This window comes from Panthera pardus, unplaced genomic scaffold (assembly GCF_024362965.1).
Source record: "Panthera pardus isolate Hobbes unplaced genomic scaffold, ASM2436296v1 HiC_scaffold_13, whole genome shotgun sequence".
NCBI lineage: Eukaryota > Metazoa > Chordata > Mammalia > Carnivora > Felidae > Panthera > Panthera pardus.
In genome coordinates this window covers 154,050,042-154,065,119 of record NW_026526688.1, presented here as the reverse complement: position 1 = coordinate 154,065,119, position 15,078 = coordinate 154,050,042, and positions in this window count along the sequence as shown.

The following is a 15,078-nucleotide window of genomic DNA, read 5'->3' as shown; positions in this document are numbered from 1 at the left end:
GTGTAACTGAGAAAGTTAGTTCCACCAGAGTGTGTGGGGGTGAGGCTTAGTGTAAGCAATTTAGACAGCCATGGTTGGCAGTGTGCTGGTTCTTGCAAATGGATCTGTTTATGTTGAGGGGCAGGGGAGGGAAATGGCCCTGGTCAGCTTTTTTGTCCCTGGAGAGGTATCCCCCTGAACGCTGCCTCTCAAGGATCTGCTCTGAGAAGAGCAAATAATCTCCACACTGTGTACCCCAGGATCTCTTCACATGGCTGTTTCCACATGGTATGCCCCCAGGTTGTTTGCCTGCCTTCTCTCCAAGAGCAACAGAGAGTCCTCAGGGCTCTACCCCAGCCAAACCTACTGACCTTTAAAATTATAGGCTTTAATCCCCGCTTTTTTTCAAGAACTCATGAAATTCAGCCTCTTTCACAAACCAATGGCTATGGGGAAATGTTTTCCTTATGTGTTCCCCTGTGTGCTCTTCTCTCTCTTGCTCTTCTCCATGACCATGGCTCCCTCCCCTCTGCAGCAGCCAGGATTCATTTCTCCCTAAATCACATCTTGGCACTTCCTACCTTTTTTGATGTGGCCTCTTCCTACCTTTAGTTGTGGAGTTTATTCTGCTGGTCTTCACGTTGATTTCTGGGGTGTTTAGGATTATTGGATAGCTATCTAGTTGTATTCATGGGACAAGGTGATCCTAGGGTTCTCCCACACCCAACTGAATTTTTAAATATTATTAAATTATAGAGGTGTATTTATTTTTTTATTTAGGATTTTATATGGAAGAAAAGTAATCCCTTCACTCTTACAATCTTTTTACCATAGAAAGAAATAAAAGTGATTTGCTTGTGGCCGTGATGGAGTAACTGGTACCAGATATGTCCTTCTGATGTAGCTATAAAACTAGGCAAAAAAATGAGTTAATTGCTGTAGATATTAGTACATAAGAAGTAGTAAACTGTGTTTTTTGTGGAGACAGCTAGGTGCTTGCCTCTACTCTCTTCCCAGAGGAAGCACATTTAGAGTACATGAAGATAAAATAAAACCCAAGTATAGCATGATAGTATTTTGAGGTGAGGAGGCAGAGATGGAGGCTAAAATGGCTGGAATCTGTGGAACAGCATATTGTAGAGAAGGGAACTGTGAAGCAGAAGATTCAGATGCTGTGTGAGGTACACTGCATGATTTTTGCAAATGTTTGCAACATGTATACTTAGAATGTCTAAGATGTAGGAGAAAGCAGTTATTACGAAGCTGAGAGGTAAGTGAAGACACCCAAGTTTGCACAGTGTTGAGATATGTTGCCCTTCTTACAACCCAGAGTAGAGAGATAATAATTACCATGTATCCCAGACATTTAGTTGAGATTCCAGAAGGGCCACATTTTAGGAGAAAGAATCACGCACCTAGGTCACACAATTCAGACTCTACCCAATGTGTTACACGATGGTCAGCATGTAATCACGAATTATCATACATGTAAAGAAGCAGGAAAATAAGGCCCATAATCAAATCTCACTGTGACCTACTTGTTAGAATTGGCACCCAAAGACGTTAAAGATCCATTATAAATATATCCTAGGAATAAAAGGAATAAAATGGCATAATGAGGTAATGAATAGGGATTACATATAGCTACACCTTGATTAAGGTATATTCTACTAGATTTTTTCACTATGAAATTATACACCAGTACATTTAAATGAATGAGCTACTACTATGATTAGTAGCTAATTTCTCTTAAAGAAAGCAAACTTTACACTTTGAAAAAAAATTACCTTATTTCTTATAACTGAATGTAGATATTCACTCTATTTTTGGTTATTAATTCAATAATTATCAACTAAGCCACAAAACAATGTTGAGGGCTTTGCTTGGAGCTGGTGATACAGTAATAAACAAAGCTAACTATGCCGCCTTTATGCAACTCACACTCCAGTGAATAAAGATAGACAATAGCAAGTTAACAAAAACAACAAAAATATATGCAACATTTCACCATAAGGGCTGTGACAGAGTGGCACAGGGTGCCAATGATAACAGAAAATTTGACCCAGCAAGGATGGTGGGTTATGAGGATCTCAAATTTGAATTGAGACTTTAAAGATGTAAGAATGAACCAAGCATTAAAAGGATAAAAGAACAACCTCCACGGAGAGACCAGTAAAAGTGGGGGTGAATCTGATTCATACGAGGAATTCTAGACAGGTTGTATAGAGAGAAGCAAAAGTGTGATGGGGTGACACTTAAATTTGAAGAGGTAGACAGTAGTTAACTAGTACAGGTCTTTGGAAGCCATATTAAGGGATCACAAGATAGAGGGGAAGGTGGGTCAAGCATTTTTAAACAAAGGTCCAAAGGATGGGTTTCACATGAAAATATCTGCATGTTAGCAAATCACAAACACTGCCTTGAGAACTGTTTGGAAGAGAGTAAACACGGATATGCACAAATAGAGTGTATCAGTAAATCTACTTGAGCAACATTACTGAGAATTGCTGTAAGATAGACTAACGTAGTAGTGGGGTAGATGGAGTAATTTGGAGGAATCACACAGATTATTCAAGAGGCATTTGACAATGCTCACTAATGGACTGGGTGTTTGTGTTGAGCTCTGAGTTCAAGTGAGGGTGATTGAAGGGTCAGGTGTGGCTCTCAGATTCCTGTTGCTTCATCATATGGATGACAAATCCCCTTATTGACTTGAAGATTGTTGAGAGACGGCCAGTAGATTTCTTTTTTGTTTGTGTGTTTGGGTATGGTGGTATAGGAAAATACCATGAGTCTTCTATTTATATTGAGTTGGCCTTGATAATATGTAATTCACGATGTCAATTAAATAGTTGAATTTGGGGTTTTAAACTCTGTGGAACATACTGGGCTGGAGACAGACATGTATGACTTACCTGGATACGAGGGTCATTGAAACCATTCAAAAGATGATTTCTCCTAGGAAAAGTGTAGATAATAAAATACAAAAAGAAGTTTAAAAATTTATGAAATTCAACTTTTGATATCTACATTGAGGGGATGTGCTAACTTGGGTGGCTTAGGAAAGTAACCAGGAGAGTAAATAGAACACCAAATGAATATTGGATCACAGAAAGCAAGGGATTTCCCCTCGTATGCTTCTTCTTTTTGGTCACAAATATAACCACTATTAGCCTCTGAGCTTCGCTTTTCAGGGATTGAAAATCTTCCTTTGGGGCGCCTGGGTGGCTCAGTCGGTTGAGCATCCTACTTCAGCTCAGGTCATGATCTCACTGTTTGTGAGTTTGAGCCCGTGTCAGGCTCTGTGCTGACAGCTCAGAGCCTGGAGCCTGCTTTGGATTCTGTGTCTCCTGTCTCTGCCCCTAACCCACTCGCATTCTGTCTCTGTCTCTCTCAAAAATAAACTTAAAAAAAATTTTTTTAAAGAAAATCCTTTAGTTTTAGTTAAAAACAAAAAAATTAGCTTTCAGACCCACACTACACACTGCCTTACTTGTAGGTATGTGACATAATCCTGTATTCTTTCAAAAAATTCCCATTACCATCTAAGATACTATGAATACGGCTTCTATCGTTTCAATAATGTAATTCTGAAAAATCTATGTGTAATTTTGAGTGGTACTGATGTTGTTAAAATCATGTTCAGTTCATGACATCTCAAAATGGGAAACCAATGGTATTTGGTTTAAGCAAAATACCTGAGGTCATAATCACTTTATTTAGAAATGAATTTACCAACTTATATATATATATATATATATATATATATATATATATATATATATATACACACACATACATATATATATATATTGACAGAAATGTATGATTTACAGTGAACATGGAATCCAAGATTCATTACCTATGTTTGTTCTCTTTTTTTTAATGTTTATTCATTTTGAGAGATAGAGAAACAGAGCATGAGGGGGGGAGGGGCAGAGAGAAAGGGAGACACAGTATCTGAAGTAGGCTTCAGACTCTGAGCTGTCAGCACAGAGCCCAATGCAGGGGTCGAACTCATGAGCTGTGAGATCATGACCTGAGCTGAAGTAGGACGCTTAGCCCACTGAGCCACCCAGGTGCCTCACCTATGTTTGTCCTTAAGGTGGTTTATCATTTCAATTTTGATAAGATATGTATGAACCACTTATTAAGAGCTGTGAGGAGGAAAATGGATATAAGCTGAGACTCCACATTTTTTAACTATAATTTTAAAACAAAATAACACGTATTCTGAAAAACCTGGACAGATTATGTAGAAATGTGTAAGAATTTATATCTTATTCATAATGATAATTATATTTCTCATACATTTTTTCTTTTTATTTATTTATTTATATATTTATTTTTTCAATATGAAATTTGTTGTCAAATTGGTTTCCATACAAAACCCAGTGCTCATCCCAAAAGATACCCTCAATACCCATCACCCACCCTCCCCTCCCTCCCACCCCCCATCAACCCTCAGTTTGTTCTCAGTTTTTAAGAGTCTCTTTATGTTTTGGCTCCCTCCCTCTCTAACCTCTTTTTTTTACCTCCCCCCCCATGGTCTTCTGTTAAGTTTCTCAGGATCGATATAAGACTGAAAACATATGGTATCTGTCTTTCTCTGTATGACTTATTTCACTTAGCATCACACTCTCCAGTTCCATCCACGTTGCTACAAAGGGCCATATTTCATTCTTTCTCATTGCCACGTAGTATTCCATTGTATATATAAACCACAACTTCTTTATCCATTTGTCAGTTGATGGACATTCGGGCTCTTTCCATAATTTGGCTATTGTTGAGAGTGCTGCTATAAACATTTGGGTACAAATGCCCCTATGCATCAGCACTCCTGTATCCCTTGGATAAATTCCTAGCAGTGCTACTCCTGGGTCATAGGGTAGGTCTATTTTTAATTTTTTGAGGAACCTCCACACTGTTTTCCAGAGTGGCTGCACCAGTTTGCATTCCCACCAACAGTGCAAAAGGGTTCCCGTTTCTCCACATCCTCTCCAGAACCTACAGTCTCCTGATTTGTTCGTTTTGGCCACTCTGACTGGCATGAAGTGGTATCTGAGTGTGGTTTTGATTTGTATTTCCCTGATGAGGAGCGACGTTGAGCATATTTTCCTGTGCCTGTTAGCCATCTGGATGTCTTTAGACAAGTGTCTATTCATGTTTTCTGCCGATTTCTTCACTGGGTTATTTGTTTTTCGGGTGTGGAGTTTGGTGAGTTCTTTATAGATTTTGGATACAAGCTCTTTGTCCAATATGTCATTTGCAAATATCTTTTCCCATTCCGTTGGTTGCCTTTTAGTTTTGTTGGTTGTTTTCTTTGCAATGCAGAAGGTTTTTATCTTCATGAGGTCCCAATAGTACATTTTTGCTTTTAATTCCCTTGCCTTTGGGGATGTGTCAAGTAAGAAATTGCTGTGACTGAGGTCAGAGAGGTTTTTTCCTGCTTTCTCCTCTAGGTTTTTAATAGTTTCCTGCCTCAGATTCAGTTCCTTTATCCATTTTGAGTTTATTTTTGTGAATAGTGTAAGAAAGTGGTCTAGTTTCATTCTTCTTCATGGTGCTGTCCAGTTCTCCCAGCACCATTTGCTAAAGAGACTGTCTTTTTTCCATTGGATATTCTTTCCTGCTTTGCAAAGATTAGTTGGCCATACTTTTGTGGGTCTAATTCTGGAATCTCTATTCTATTCCATTGGTCTCTGTGTCTGTTTTTGTGCCAATACCATGCTATTTTGATGACTTTGTAGTAGAGGCTAAAGTCTGGGATTGTGATGCCTTCTGCTTTGGTCTTCTTCAAAATTACTTTGGCTTTTCGGGGTCTTTTGTGGTTCCATACAAATTTTAGGATTGCTTGTTCTAGCTTCGAGAAGAATGCTGGTGCAATTTTCTTTGGGATTGCATTAAATGTGTATATAGCTTTGGGTAGTATTGACATTTTAACAATATTTATCTTCCAATCCATGAGCACGGAATGCTTTTCTATTTATTTATATTTTTTTCAATTTCCTTCATAAGCTTTCTATAGTTTTCAGCATACAGATCTTTTACATCTTTGGTTAGATTCATTCCTAGATATTTTATGATTGTGAATGGGACCAGTTTCTTTATTTGTCTTTCTGTTGCTTCATTGTTAGTGTTCATGCAACTGATTTCTGTACATTGATTTTGTAACCTGCGACTTTGTTGAATTCACGTATCAGTTCTAGCAGACTTTTGGTGGAGTCTATCGGGTTTTCCATGTATAATATCATGTCATCTGCAAAAAGTGAAAGCTTGACTTCATCTTTGCCAATCTTGATGCCTTTGATTTCCTTTTGTTGTCTGATTGCTGATACTAGAACTTCCAACAGTTTGTGAAACAACAGCGATGAGAGTCGACATCCCTGTCGTGTTCCTGATCACAGAGGGAAAGCTTTCAGTTTTTCCCCATTGAGGATGATATTAGCTGTGGGCTTTTCATAAATGGCTTTTATGATCTTTAAGTATGTTCCTTCTATGCCGACTTTCTTGAGGGTTTATATTAAGAAAGGATGCTGAATTTTGTCAAATGCTTTTTCTGCATCGATTGACAGGATCATATGGTTCTTATCTTTTCTTTTATTGATGTGATGTGTCACATTGATTGATTTGCAAATGTTGAACCAGCCCTGCATCCCAGGAATGAATCCCACTTGATCATGGTGAATAATTCTTTTTATATGCTGTTGAATTCGATTTGATAGTATCTTATTGAGAATTGTTGCATCCATATTCATCAGGGATATTGGCCTGTAGTACTCTCTCTCTTTTTTTTTTTTTTTTGCTGGGTGTCTGTCAGGTTTGGGAATCAAAGTGATGCTGGCTTCATAGAATGAGTTTGGAAGTTATCCTTCCCTTTCTATTTTTTGGAATAGCTTGAGAAGGTTAGGTATTATCTCTGCTTTAAACGTCTGGTAGAATTCCCCAGGGAAGCCATCTGGTCCTGGACTCTTATTTATTGGGAGATTTTTGATAACTGATTCAATTTCTTTGCTGGTTATGGGTCTGTTCAAGTTTTCTATTTCTTCCTGTTTGAGTTTTGGAAGTGGGTGGTACTTAGGAATTTGTCCATTTCTTCCAGGTTGTCCAGTTTGTTGGCATATAATTTTTCATAGTATTGCCTGATAATTACTTGTATTTCTGAGGGATTGGTTGTAATAATTCCATTTTCATTCATGATTTTATCTATTTGGGTCATCTCCCTTTTCTTTTTGAGAAGCCTGGCTAGAGGTTTATCACTTTTGTTTATTTTTTCAAAAAAAAACCTCTTGATTTCATTGATCTGCTCTATAGTTTTTTTAGATTCTATATTGTTTATTTCTGCTCTGATCTTTATTATTTCTCTTCTTCTACTGGGTTTGGGGTGTCTTTGCTGTTCTGCTTCTATTTCGTTTAGGTGTGCCATTAGATTTTGTATTTGGGATTTTTCTTGTTTCTTGAGATAGGCCTGGATTGCAATGTATTTTCCTCTCAGGACTGCCTTCACTGCATCCCAAAGTGTTTGGATTGTTGTATTTTCATTTTCATTCGTTTCCATATATTTTTTAAATTTCTTCTCTAATTGCCTGGTTGATCCATTCATTCTTTAGTAGGGTGTTCTTTAACCTCCATGCTTTTGGAGGTTTTCCAGACTTTTTCCTGTGGTTGATTTCAAGTTTCATAGCATTGTGGTCTGAAAGTGTGCATTATACGATCTCAATTCTTTTATACTTATGAAGGGCTGTTTTGTGACCCAGTATGTGATATATTTTGGGGAATGTTCCATGTGCACTCGAGAAGAAAGTATATTCTGTTGCTTTGGGATGCAGAGTTCTAAATATATCTGTCAAGTCCATCAGATCCAATGTATCATTCAGGGCCCTTCTTTCTTTATTGATCCTTTGTCTAGATGATCTATCCATTGTTGTAAGTGGGGTATTAAAGTCTCCTGCAATTACCACATTCTTATCAATAAGGTTGCTTATGTTTGTGAGTAATTGTTTTATATATTTGGGGCTCCTGTATTTGGTGCATAGACATTTATAATTGTTAGCTCTTCCTGATGGACAGACCCTGTAATTATTGTATAATGCCCTTCTTCATCTCTTGTTACATCCTTTAATTTAAAGTCTAGTTTGTCTGATATAAGTATGGCTACTCCAGCTTTCTTTTGACTTCCAGTAGCATAATAGATAGTTCTCCATCTCCTCACTTTCAATCTGAAGGTGTCCTCAGGTCTAAAATGAGCTTTTGGAGACAGCAAATAGATGGGTCTTGTTTTTTTATCCATTATGATACCCTATGTCTTTTGGTTGGAGCATTTACTCCATTTACATTCAGTGTTGTTATTGAAAGATAGGGGTTTAGAGTCATTGTGATGTCTGTAGGTTTCATGCTTGTAGTGATGTCTCTGGTACTTTGTGGTCTTTGCAACATTTCACTCACAGAATCCCTCTTAGGATCTCCTGTAGGGCTGGTTTAGTGGTGATGAATTCCTTCAGTGTTTGTTTGTTTGGGAAGACCTTTATCTCTCCTTCTATTCTGAATGACAGACTTGCTGGATAAAGGATTCTTGGCTGCATATTTTTTTCTGTTCATCACATTGAAGATTTCCTGTCATTTCTTCTGACCTGCCAAGTTTCAGTAGATAGGTCTGCCACTAGTCTTATGGGTCTCCCTTTGTAAGTTACAGCCTGTTTATCCCTAGCTGCTTTCAGAATTTTCTTTATCCTTGCATTTTGCCAGTTTCACCATGATATGTTGTGCAGAAGATGGAGTCAAGTTATGTGTGAAGGGAATTTTCTGTGCCTCTTGGATTTCAATGCCTTTTTCCTTCCCCAGATCAGGGAAGTTCTCAGCTATGATTTGTTCAAGTCCACCTTCAGCCCCTTTCTCTCTCTCTTCCTCTTTTGGAATTCCTATTATATGGACATTGTTCTGTTTGATTGCATCAGTTAGTTCTCTAATTCTCCCCTCATACTCCTGGATTTTATCTCTCTTTTACTCAGCTTCCTCTTTTTCCATAATTTTATCTTTTGATTCACCTATTCTCTCCTCTGCCTCTTCAATCCGGGCTGTGGTCACCTCCATATTATTTTGCACTTCATTTATAGCAGTTTTTAGCTCCTCATGACTATTTTTTCTTAGTCCCTTGATTTCTGTAGTAATAGATTCTCTGCTGTCCTCTATGCTTTTTTCAAGCCCAGCGATTAGTTTTATGACTATTATTCTAAATTCTTGTTCCATTATATTGCTTAAATCAGTTTTGATCAATTCTTTAGCTGTCGCTACTTCCTGGAGTTTCTTTTGAGGAGAGTTCTTCCATTTTGTCAACTTGGGTAGTCCCTTCAGTGGCTCCCAACTGCAGGGCACTTCCCCTGTGCTGTCTAGAGTAACTTGTGTTGGTGGGCGGGGCCGCAGTCAGACCTGATGTCTGCCCCCAGCCCACCGCTGTGTACCTTATCTTCCCCTCTCCCAGGGGCAGGACTCACTGTGGAGTGGTGTGGCCCCTGTCTGGGCTACTTGCACACTGCCAGGCTTGTGGTGCTGCTTCGATGGGATCTGACATATTAGCCGGGGTGGATCAGCAAGGTGCACAGGGGCAGGAGGGGCAGGCTTAGCTCACTTTGCCATAGGTGGTCCCCTGCAGGAGGGGCCCTGTAGCACTGGGAGGGAGGCAGACCGTGGGAGGGATGGATCCACAGAAGCACAGAGTTGGGTGTTTGCACAGTGCAAGCAAGTTCGGTGACAGGAACTGGTTCTCTTTGGGATTTCGGCTGGGGGATGGGTGAGGGAGATGGCGCTGGCCAGCGCCTTTGTTCCCTGCCAAGCTGAGCTCTGTCTTCCAGGGCTCAACACCTTTCCCTCCCGGTGTCCTGTCACCCTTCTGCTCTCCAAGTAGAGCTGTTGGCTTGTAACATTCCAGATGTTAAGTCCCGCTGGCTGACAGAACTCACACAGTCCGAACCCTCTGCTTTTGCAAGCCAGACTTGGGGGCTCCGCCTTGCTGGGTGGTCTGCCCCTCCACTGCCCAGGCTCCCTCCCACCAGTCCGTGTAGTGTGCACTGCCTCTCCGCCCTTCCTGCCCTCTTCTGTGGGCCTCTCATCTGTGCTTGGCTCTGGAGAGTCCATTCTGCTAGTCTTCTGGCAGTTTTCTGGGTTACTTAGGCAGATGTGGGTGGAATCTAAGTGATCACCAGGATGAGGTGAGCCCAGCGTCCTCCTACGCCGTCATCTTCCGTGATGGTCCAGTTTTTTCTTATTAACTGTGGATATTTAGAGGAGAGTCATGCTGGAATGGAGATGTTTACATAAAGAAGTAAATATAAGTCCATTGTTTGTAAAATGTGTAAGAAGTTGGGGCGCCTGGGTGGCTCAGTTGGTTAAGCATCTGAATTTGGCTCAGGTCATGATCTCATGGTTCATGAGTTCAAGCCCCACATCGGGCTCTGTGCTGACAGCTGAGAGCCTGAAACCTGCTTTGGATTATGTGTCTCCCTCTCTCTCTTCCCCTGCCCTACTTGTACTCTGTCTCTCTTTCTCTCTCTCTCTCTCTCTCGATTATATTTAAAAAGTAAAAAAGTAAAAAAAAAAAAGTAAATAAAATGTGTAAGAAGAATTAATCAAGGAAGTGAAAAGTAATTAAGGGCTTTAATAATTAAAATAGAATACATTTTAATAAGAAAATGACAAAGATAAGAAGTGATAAAACTTAGTAAATTAACAAAACCCTGCCTTAATTTTGTGTAAGTATAAAATGTATGCTTCCCCCCCCCCACTATCTAAATGAATTGAAATCTGGAAGCCACAGAAAGAATACTGAAGCTATTCATCTATCTTAAAATATTTATTTACCATCATTTCTGTAAGTATATTCAGTGACATTCGGTTCTCCTTGCCACAATGTTATTTTATCTATTTGATTACTTCGTAAAAAGGAACACATGACAAATTTTATAGCTCCTTCAGGACTACTTTGAGTTATTTTTAAAAACCTCTCTACAGCATCAATACTAACATTCAACAATATCATTCGTAATATGGTTAGAGAATCAAGTGGGATCAATAAAAAATATAAATGACCTGAGTATTGAGAAAAGTTGATAATAATGCGCCATCTGTTTATTTCGTTATTCTTATCTTGACACACTAAAATTTTAATAAAGGAAAGTATATTTTTCACATAATTACATTATAAAATTGGTGTTACTGTTTGAGTAGGCAGAGGTACATTTCAAGAATAGCCATCTGTTAACATTTGACAAAACATTTCAGCAAGTTTAAGGGAAAGGTTGTGTATATTTAGGAGTCGAGTTTATAGGCTGTTTCTCTTGAGCTGCTACTTTGCTAAATAACTAAAATATTTTGAATAAGATTTGACACAAAGTTAAACACGTACCATGGTATAAACCTAAGTATTTGAGTTTTTAATGAAATATTTTAATAAACATTTTAGTCTTATGCATTATACCAAATAGTTGTTAATGACAGGCCACACCAAAATCATCTTATGGTTTTTCATTCTCACTCTGTTTAATTTTTTTTCTAGGTCTCATTTTCAAACTTGCTTTCTTTCTCTGTCATGCTTGCAAACAAAAGACAAAACAGATATGTATTCCAACTTGCCTACCCTTGTGATTTCTATGAGCTGGTAGTATCAGTAGGTAGAGTAGAAATGTAAATTCAAAGTTCTATGGTATTCTGTTTCTGAAACGTTCTGTAACCTGTGAAACTCTTTTTTTTTTGAGATGACATTGAATCTTCCCAGTGAAGTATGGGTGGTGCCCTCTGACCTTTGTCCACTCAGCTGGTCCCTTTACCTGTTAAGAAATAGGATACTCTAAAGAAATTACAAGGAGAGCATTTCAAAGCCAAGAGTTTTAATAATGAGTTGTCCTGACTCGTTGTGTGCTGGACTTGTGTTGCCACTGAGGGTTTCAAGGCAATGTCAATCGTTGAGTGAGCATATGTGTATTTTTCAGGAGCCTATCACACTTTCAGGCTTTGTGTGTGCTTCAACTGACCCCTGAACTACCATGGTTTGAGGAGTCTTTTAAAACTGATCTAATTTGTTGGGAGTAATGCTGCTTCTACAAACATATGATATAATTAATATAATTTACTAGAAATATATTTTATGTAAAAATATTTCACTGTAGCCTGTGTGTAAGGGGAAGTGTACCATAGAAATATGATCAGTTTATTCAGATATGTTCATTCAGGGCGCTGGGTGGCTCAGTCGATTAAGCATTAGACTTTGGCTCACAGTTCATGGGTTTGAGCCCCGCGTCAGGCTCTGTGCTGACAGCTCAGAGCCTGGAGCCTGCTTTGTATTCTGTGTCTCCCTCTCTCTGCCCCTCCCCCATTAGCACTGTCTCTCTCTATCAAAAATGAATAAACATAAAAAAATATGTCCATTCAGATATTCCAAATGGAAGTCTTCTATTATGTGATGAAAAAGAAATTCCTCCAGAAGTGAATCTGACATGTTTAAGAGAAAGAGAAAAAAATTACATAAAAAATCACTTTATATAATGCTAATTTCATAGCCATATAAATTTACTTAGAAGTCTTTTCCATATCAAAAACTTTTACAACAAATTGAAATGCCCATCTCACTTCAAGTGAATTTTATGTTAAAACATTTGGCAATAGAACAGATGAAAAGGAGATGATTTGTATTGGAAAATGGGTGAAACAAATAATGGTTTCAGGGTTTCCTAAACAACAAATTCACCTATGACTTTTATAATGTACATATACATTATTTAATAATATAATATTTAGATAGAAAAAGTAAAATTTGTTCTTAAAATGAGCTCTTTAAGCTACTTTTCTTAGTAAGCTTAAATAGCTTTACTATCATACCTCTTGTCTTTTCATTTGGTCACTGTTTACAAAAATAAGATACCTTGATCTTCCTCTATATTAAATCATAATAAAATAATTATGATTTTTCATAAAAAATCCAAGTATTAAAATATAAAGAGTACTTTAAAAGGAAGTATAATGGGAATAGAATATCTGAAGCTTTACTTTCTCAGACTGCATATATCAACATCCTGATCTATATTTGATATATGTGTTCCTTTGTTTACAGGCATGTTTTCTTAGAGTCTGGTAAATGGACTCTTCCAAAAAATCCCTGCTGACTCTGAAATTCTACCTCACATAGTTTATAATTGACTTAATTACTGGTTTCATCTATATCGAAGACAGAGATGAGACTAATTACCTGCATATTTCATTCATTCATTCATTCATTCATTCGTTCATCTAATAATTTCTAGACTTTACTTCTAGTGCCGTGGTATAAGAAATCCACAGATAAATAATCTGACCTCAAGGAGCTTGCGTTCTGGTAGCGACAGAAAGAAATGGTATGCATAATTAATAGGTTAATAATTCATTATGTTGGAAAGTGATGTGTGCTTACGTAGGAAGATAAAGCAGCAATGAGAATAAGGAGGAAGGGATAAGACTTAAGTTTACACTATTAGATAAGACAACTAGTTCAGAGCCCATTGAGAAAGTGATTGTATTGAGTCAAACGTTTGAAAGGGGGAGAAAACAAGTCTGTGGATGTCTGGGGAAAGAGGTTGAGGCAATGTGTATCTTGTTATTCAAGAAAATAAAAAGGTGGGGTGTGGGTGGTTGGATGACCTTAAGCAATGGCTAGAGTAGTAGGAGATGTCACAGAGGTAAAGGAGTCCAGCTGAACAGTTTTTACTTTGAGAAAAATAAATTGCTAAGGAATGTTTTGATTCAAGGAATGCTTTAATACCATTTAAAATTTGAGAGTACTGTTCTAGTTGCTGGGTTGACATAGATCAGAGATACCAGTCAGAAGACTCTTGGAATAATCCAGGAGAGAGATAATCGGGACATGCCCAAGGTTATAATAGTAGAAATAGTGAGAAATGATTAGAATTTAGATGCATTTTGAAAATAAAACCAGTAAGATTTGTTCATAGATTGGATATGGAGAGTGGGAGAAAGAAGAGACAAAGACAACTCTGTTCTTTGAGGCTGAGAAACCAGAAGAATCGGGCTGCCATTAACTGTGATAGGGAAGGTCCAGGTGGAGCAGGATTGGGGAAGAGAGAACATGCCTGGTAGGTTTCCATGTGGGTAAGTTAGTATTCACATATGCTGGAATGGGGTTCAAGATGTGGTTTTACCAGAGAAGATATATTTGGAGGTGAATAGAATAAAATTGGAATTCATAGTTATAATATCCATATTTTATTTTGCTCTGAGAGAAAATTTCATAAAATTATGACTTAAAGACTTTGATGCATATATCTAAATTTGAAAGATAAAATTCAGAAACCACAAGATAGAAACTAAATAATATTGATACTCATTTATTATAAGAACTTATTTTTTACATTTATTTACTTTTGAGAGACAGAGAGAGACAGAGCATGAACGGGGGAGGGGCAGAGAGAGAAGGAGACAAAGAATCCAAAGCAGGCTCCAGGTTGTAAGCAAGCTGTCAGCACAGAGCCTGACATGGGGCTCGAACCCACAAATCATGAGATCATAACCTGACCAAAGTTGGAAGCTCAACCAACTGAGACACCCAGGCACCCCTATTGTAAGAACTTCTACTTCCAAAATTTATTCTAGCTTAAAAATAACCCATTATTTGCATAACATCTTTAATATATAAACTACTGTTATTGCACTATATTATCAAAATGGATAATTTGTTCCCTTGAAAGATTATGCTTTTAGAAACAAAATGAAAAGATCAATTTATCTTAACCTAAATTAAGGACAATTAAAAAACAATCTCTGTAGGGTATCAGTGTTGAAAAATCCTCTTAAAATCAGTGTTAGCAATCCTCTTAAACTATTTTCTTATTTCTTTCTTTACATATTACTAATTTTCAGAATTAATGGGGTATATTTATTTTAATAAATTAAAATATTGATTTATATTAAAAATACAGATAAATTCTATCAGCATTGAGATGGAATATAGAACAATTCTTGGAATATATGCTCAATAAATGTGCTCAATTACTATTATTATTGACATTATTAGTGGGGTGAATGTTAGTGTTTAATATTAATGGTATTCACTTCTTTCCA